We start from the raw sequence: 8,201 nt of genomic DNA, 5'->3' as shown, positions 1-8,201 counted from the left end.
ATCCCCATAACATGATGCTGCCACCACCATGCTTCACAGTAGGAATGGTGTTCTTTGGGTGATGCGCTGTGTTGGGTTTGCATTTAGGCCAAAAAGCTCCATTTTAGTTTCGTCAGACCAGAAAACGTTTTGCCACATGGCTACAGAATCTCCTGAGTGTTTTTTTTTTGCATACTTCAAACAGGATTCAAGGTGGGCTTTCTTGAGTAATGGCTTCCTTCTTGCCACCCTACCATACAGGCCAGATTTGTGGATTGCTTGGGATATTGTTGTCACATGTACACTTCCATCTCTTAATAATCATTAACCGTGCTTCAAGGGCTATTCAAGGTCTTTGAAAATGTTTTATGTCCATCTCCTGATCTGTGCCTTTCAACAACTTTGTTCTTTTGAAAGCGCTTTGGTGCGCATGGTTAAGTCCTTGCTTTGAAATGCACTACCCAGCAGAGGGAACCTAGAGGAACTGCTGAATTTATCCTGAAATCATGTGAAATCATGTGCACTCCATCATATAAACACATTGCACAAAAAAAAGCTTTCTCAACTGGTTTATTGAAACGTCACTGCTACACACAGCTGACTGACACACGCACACAGCCTGTCTCTCTTAAAGGGGAACGCACCAAAAGGCTGATTGCTATAACGCTTTCTTTCTGTTTCCATCGCGGAAGCTGCATTTGCTGCCAATGCCATTACTCTCTTAGCCTACTTTTAATATTTATTTATTTATTTATGTAGCGAGGCGATTAATTAATCAAGGCGGTTATGTGACGGTCTGATATGTGACGTTCCACTGTATTTTTTTCTGTTTAGTGTATTTAATATCAGAATATAGGATTCTGTGCTTTGGATGTGGAGTTGTGCGAATGAGCAAAAATATGTTAGAAAGTTAGAAATAATCAGCTCATGGCAATTAAGTGTCCTGACCTTCTTTGTGGCAATATTCTGTTACATGTTGGGTGCAGAGACTGACTGCAAATTTGAAGGCAACTGAGGTTGAGCATATGGTAGAAAAATATGGTCAAATAGACAGTTGCCTACTAATGATACAGGGAATATACCATGAAATAATAATAAACTGGCTAGATAATCTTCTTTCCTCATCTTTAATGCATTTATATTGTTCTAGTCCCTGTTTGTGGACTTATGTTTTGTTTATACTGACTGGGTGCAGTATTTGAACTCCTGGAAAAATGTGTCTCTGTTTGATATTGTATTTTATAAATAGAGCTTTAAACCAAGAAGGAGTTGCACCATGAACATGAAGAGTATTTGCAGTGGCAGAAAAGAGAACAGAATGCTTTTAAAAGCTTTTGTTGGTTAGTACTGTTGAATGACCTTACCAGAAAGTTCAAGTAAGCTCAGTTTTATGTTTTTGTAATGCAAGCGTACAAGCACAAATCAACAAAAGAGCAGGGCCATTTTAGTAAAAGGAGCAGAAAAGGACTAAAAATGACAGATCCTTTAAATATTTGAATAATCTTTTACACAACTGATGCAAATTGAGAGATATCATCAAATCTGAAATGTTAAAAAGCACTTCAAACATGCAGGGCAACTACCCACAAGGTATAAGTAGCATAGCCAACTAAAGCATCACTAAATGTTCACTTTCATGTTTGTGGAACAGGGTTATTGGGTTTCTGTTTGATGATTGCCTAGACCCTTTTTTAAGTACAGTGTAAAATATCAAATACATGCACACAGGATTCTCTTTAGCATAGAACAAATGAGTTGAGGTTTGATCTTTGTTTTCAACTTTGTCAGTTTATTTAGAGAATAATCAAGGTGGCATACAAAAGGTTTTTTTTCCTTCAATATTGACACTTCAAACTATATAGACAATGGAACATTTTACTCACATATTACATAGTACGTACATACATACATGATTTTATATATATATATATATATATATATATATATATATATATATATATATATATATATATATATATATCTTACAGTATTGTACAGTAAAATAATAAAACTTTACAATACCTTGTAACTTCATGTGATTTTATTAGTCCAAAACTCTAATTCATTAGTGTTGTTTTACTACACAATGCCATAGCATAGACTAGTTTATGACATAGCATAGACGGTTTATAAAAAAACATACCAGAAAATTGTCATTGGATTACCTGTTGTGTAAACACAGAAAATACTAATAACAAACCAAAATACTAATAACATACTAAAATACTAATAACAAACTAAAATACTAATAACACTTTACAGACTTCATCTAATGAAATGATATATTAAACCAGTGTTTAAGGTAAGATTTGTCTGTACTATTTAAAAACTATAATAATCATAGATGGCTAAGGATCACAAAGGTGTTTGTGTGAAGACAATGTGCCTGATTTTAGTTTGAGCTTGGTTCAATTTCCATAGGCCCATGGATAACAAAGTTATTGGCAAATTTCAAGTAGTATATTACTAAAACCACATGGGACACTGCAAACATGCTTCCTTATTATCACCCAAAAATGTCCCATAGGAAACCAAAATAATCTTACAGTAGACAGACAGTATTTATATCCACTATCATGTACTGTATATTTGTTGTGTCAAATCCAATTGTCACATTCGCTAATATATATATATATATATATATATATATATATATATATAATCGATATGTCTAATTACATATATATATACAGATTTTTTTTTTACATACTCAATTCTTGTACATTATAATTATCCATATTTAGTAGAGTAATTCTTATCTCTTGTAACTTGGTATCATTCACAAGAAATGTGTGTGCTTGGCTTATCTGTTTGGCATTTGGCCATTCAGCTTGATGCTTATAATTTTGTCTTGTGTGTTGGTTGAAGTGGAAACAGCTGGGCCCAACATTAATATGAAAAAGCTGGTGAACTACACAGTATGCTTTTAACATGGCCAGCTGATTTTACCTGATTTTTTTTTTTTTTACAATATACATCTAAAACATAAACATGTATACAATAATTATTGTTATACTTTTTTTGCAGGTTGTCGTTACAGATAGACCTGTTGAGGCCTGTGTTGCCACAAAGGAAAGCAAAGCTGAATAATGTGCTGCTAAGCACCTTGAAAGAGCAAAGTGTGTTGCTCAGGTAAATCTTTAATTATTATTTTTAATTTATTGCACAACACATGCAAATAAAAGGATATCCAGAATTGTGGTGGAGGCGTGTTGCAGGTTCCCAGATTTGGAGAAATGAGACAGGAGCCAGTAGTCCGTTCAAACAGCAGTGAGAACTACTCTTTATAGAAGTTCAGCCCGCTCTTTTAGAAGTTCTCCTAAACAATGGATGTCACTCTCTCACTCAACAACTAACCCCCTCACACCCCTTACACACTCACATTTATACACCACACTTACACCTCATTGGTCATATTGACACACTCGCATGCAAATCAGTCCATTCATGCTCCAACCACTCAGGACGCAGTATGCAAATACATACTGCCGGGAACATGGGGACCAATCGCCGCGCACCCCAAGCACTCACAGGTTTTGCAGGCATTCAGTAACACACAGCACATAACAACACAGAACGTAGTCATGTTATTTACAATACATTTTTACCAATCCCTCCCCAAGCCCAACCCAAAGTCAAAAGTCTTATCTGGACGTTCTCAGACTGCCTGTCTGCTACAGTATATATAAAAACCAAAGAATCTGTATATATATATATATATATATATATATATATAATATATATATTTATATATATAATATGGCAATTTATCAACAAGAGATGTTAATTAATGTAGCTGACATATCAAATGCGTTTACATTCATTCATTTTCAAATTATTTGCACTCTGTATGAGTTTCTAATAGAGGTATAGATGGCAACAGCAGTGCTGTTTTATCAAATATACAAATAGAAATCTGCCGTGGAAAATAGCGTTGTTGGATTTAGAAATGTTGGGGTTTTTGTATACCAATATTTCATCATGGATTTTCTAGCATGGATGTTCCCAAATTAGAGCCTGGAAACGCCTGGATGGTTTCAGGGGAGCCGTAACAGATGCACAAATTTTATCTTCCCAATAACCCTGACAAAGCAAATATATCGTACTTCATAATTACTGAAAGTCATTTATTCCAAAGTGTTTTACATTTGAATATGCACAATCATTTGCTGTGTGGGGTTTTTCGGAATTTGTGTATGTTTCAAACACAAGAAGAAAAATTGTCTCTTAAAAAAGATATGAGGCTCTATGTACTAATATTACTTACATGTTTGTAAATACTGTGAATCTGTAGCCTCTGTACTTCATAGAATTTTTGTACTAAACAGCTTTTTTTCTTGAACAATCATTACAATCACCGTTATATCACCACATGTTTATGAACAGCATAAATTACAGCTCATTATACAGGAGAGATCAGAACTGGCATCTCATTATAAATACATTAGTAACGCCAAGAGTCAAGATTTAGAACTTCCTTCTGGCACAGATAAATGAGTGGTATATTGAACTGAAAGATGTAGTAGGCAAATGTAATAGGATCGATCTGTGGCTTCTGCAGACTCCAGCGTTGATGCAACTATGGCACCAGCCAAAAAGAAAAGGAAAACAAATTTCCATGAAGACGAAATTGTCCTGTTAATCAATGAAATGGAAAAATCGGAAATATTATTTAACGATCCAGACAATTTAATAAATCAATTAAGTAGCAAGATTAATCAATTTGATTAATAACTTGATTTAGTTAATATTGAAACATATTAATATCTTCAAATTAGTTACAAAACGGATTAACGGATAGTGCTGGGAGAAAAACAGGATTTTCATGTTCAGAATATTCGTTCAGATATTCGTTCGTTTTTCAAAAAGTTAACAAAAGCCAGTACAATTATTTTTGTCAAAAAGTAAAAACAGATGTTTATTGCATTCTGTCAAGCAGAATTTTCAACCGTTAACAGCAAGTTACAAAGGAGTCTCCCCTGCCACAAACGTCGTGCAATGTTTATCTTTTACGATGGTGGGAGCAGCGAAATTTACAAACGGTGACACTTTAATTTTTCTTTAATTATCCATCCCCAGTCTCAAGTTTGTGCCTCATGTTGATTCAGGCCTTCTGTGGCAAAGTGGTTTGCAGTGTGCAGGTGTAGAGGTGATGCAGTGCTCAGGAATGATTTGAAAGAACACAGTTCACAGTTAAACAGCTCTTTATTTGGCTGGGTTGCTTGTTTTGCAACCAGAAATAATAATACCTGGCTCTACACAGGGTTCAGTCCCGATATAATAATCGACACTAAACAACACACACAAACACAACATGGTCACAAGTCCAGAGTGAGTGCTCTTAGTGAGAGTGGTGATTTACTGGTTTAGCCATGCACAATGGTGAAGTGTAGTCCAGGTTTAATTGCTGGCTGTTTAGCTACAGCTCCAGGATATTAGCCTTTATATAAACGACAAATGTAACAGTTTAATAGAGAAACAAAACAACACACAAAAACTCACGGTTTCTTTATGACAGGGTACTCCTTCACTGGTCCTTCCGTAACCATTACAAAGGAACAGATTGCTTCACCACATCCCCTGATATACCCTCAGTTACGACTTTGGAAGCAAGTGCAATCACATATCCTCCAATCCACAACTGACACATAGCCTACCGCATTAAGGTGACAAATTCTGGCATTGTGACTCCATCTCCTTTCTGGGTGGTCGACTTCCGACTAACCTTGGAATGAACTGCCAAACCATTCATATATATCCCTATGTACAGTATAGCGAGGCATTTCAGAATGACGTGCTTGCCTTTTTTGTTGTATATACATTAATCTCACATACCGCACAGAGCACTTTTTCATTTGCAAATTCTGTTGAGACAATAAATAAGTACAAGGTATTTTTGTCATTTGTAGCGAATACGAATATCTGATCTTTGTATCCGAATGCATGTAAAAAAATATTAGTTTGAATATTTGTCCCAGCATTAATTAATCATAGACATCAATTGGATTTTTAAATTAATGTTATCAAGTACAAAAGTTAGCAGGAAAATGTTTATATAAAAAAAAAACAAAAAAAAAACATATATGCATCTCAAAATGGAAATTTCTATGAACGTAATTCTATGAACACACTTAACAAATTAATATCCCACAAGCATATTCATTTAATAACATTGCAGAAAACTTTGTTTGAGTCTATGTACATTTTAGTTATGTAAACAAAAAAAAGTACAGTGTATATAGACGCAAGTAAACTGACTTAATCTAGACAATGTGGGGAAGCTATAAAACAGGCCAACAAGATGCTCTAATATATTATGAAAAGTGTTCAATTTAAATCAAGGGAAGTAATGTTAAAACTGTACAATGCATTAGTAAGACCTCATCTTGAATATTGTGTTCAGTTCTGGTCACCTCGCTACAAAAAGGATATTGCTGCTCTAGAAAGAGTGCAAAGAATTATTCCAGGTTTAAAAGGCATGTCATATGCAGACAGGCTAAAAGAATTGAATTTATTCAGTCTTGAACAAAGAAGACTACGCGGCAACCTAATTCAAGCATTCAAAATTCTAAAAGGTATTGACATTCTCGACCCAAGGTATTTTTTCGACCTGAAAAAAGAAACAAGGACCAGGGGTCATAAATGGAGATTAGACAAAGGGGCATTCAGAACAGAAATTAGGAGGCACTTTTTTACACAGAGAATCATGAGGGTCTGGAATCAACTCCCCAGTAATGATGTTGAAGCTGACACCCTGGGATCCTTCAAGAAGCTGCTTGATGAGATTCTCGGATCAATACGCTACTAACAACCAAACGAGCAAGATGGGCCGAATGGCCTCCTCTCCTTGGTAAACTTTCTGATGTTCTTATGTTCTTAAATACTTTTCGGCGTATTTCAGTTGCCTGTGCACTACAAAATTAATTACTGATAAAAAAATATTTTCGTTTGTGTTTAATTAAAGAACTCTACGATGATTTGTTTCCATGCTTCCCTTCATTAATAAAGCACCTTAATGTATAAAAGAAACCAAAACAACATGCATGTATTGCCATTGTTAGTTAATACAGACTATTAAGAGATAATTGTCTTTGGTTTATTTTATATTTGAAAGTGCTTCATTTTAAAGTAACTCGAAGCCTGGCAATGTTTAAGGAAGTTTCACATGTGAACATCTAGTTGATTCTACACCAGCGAGAGGCATGTGTAAAATAACAGGCACCAACCGCAGTTGTAAATCAGGAAAAAATGACAATACATCCAGGGTAAGCGCGAAACTTCGATATTTTAATGAGATTCGTACATTTGCATGCGAAAGTAGTTTGAAACGAACAGTTGTAACTAAACTACCGTAGGTATGATTAAAGTAATTTTCGGGAGTGAAAATGACTAATATATCACAGGTAAGTCTATGAAGTCACAAAAACCTACAAAAAGTCAAGATGGGATAGAAAAATCAATGATACATAGAGCCCATGGTCTGGAATACATTATTTCTCACAGGTATGAAGTATGGGTTTTATATTATTTAAGGAAATAATTAAATAAAAAATTGAAAATTTTTGTATTGGAAAGACATGACTGATAACTAAACTTTAGTGATAATGTGAAATGTTCATCCTTTCAAATGGTCTACCAGAGTAGTAAATAACTGCATTTACAGAGATATAAGTTCCAGACAGTTATTGCTACCCTGATCTCTTATGCAGAGCATTGTATGCAGTCTGCAAATAGGGGGACCCTGGTTAGATGTTACTGGCGTTTTGTTAAACTATCATAAATAAATATTTAAATTTCAGTTTATTTTAATTATATTTCAAAGGCTGGAAGTATAAAAAAAATAATCATGTTTATCACATAGCAATGAGAAAGCACGTACAAGTCAGATTATTTTGTATTCACAAATACAAACATTTTACTTACTAATGTTTCACCTTTTTTTATTACCAGGTAACCAGTGGCACTGTAATTGTTTTACTGCACAGTTCATTCAAAAAAAAAAAGATCAACAGACAAGAAGTAGGAAGTCTGCTGTGAAAGATGGCCTTTATCACATCACTGTGTGGTCTTTTTTTTTTTTTTTACCACTGTCTGCATTCTATAGATAAGCATGTGAGGAAGACAGGGGAAATAATGTACAGAGTTTGACATTTTGGACAGTCAGTGCTGACGTTTGATAAAAGTTCAAGCTTACACGCATGGAAATGGAAGGGCTACTTGCT

The 8,201-nt window shown here is 34.7% G+C and overlaps 1 long non-coding RNA gene across 1 annotated transcript; it reads left to right on the top strand.

The window, feature by feature from the left end:
- The first annotated feature begins 3,009 nt into the window (after positions 1-3,009).
- On the top strand, positions 3,010-7,970 carry LOC121316866. The gene is made up of 2 exons (XR_005950463.1): positions 3,010-3,111; positions 7,930-7,970. It is a non-coding gene; the product is annotated as an uncharacterized LOC121316866 (long non-coding RNA).
- Positions 7,971-8,201: the final 231 nt, after the last annotated feature.

Source organism: Polyodon spathula, chromosome 6 (assembly GCF_017654505.1).
Source record: "Polyodon spathula isolate WHYD16114869_AA chromosome 6, ASM1765450v1, whole genome shotgun sequence".
Classification (NCBI taxonomy): domain Eukaryota; kingdom Metazoa; phylum Chordata; class Actinopteri; order Acipenseriformes; family Polyodontidae; genus Polyodon; species Polyodon spathula.
This window is presented reverse-complemented; position numbering and strand designations above follow the sequence as displayed.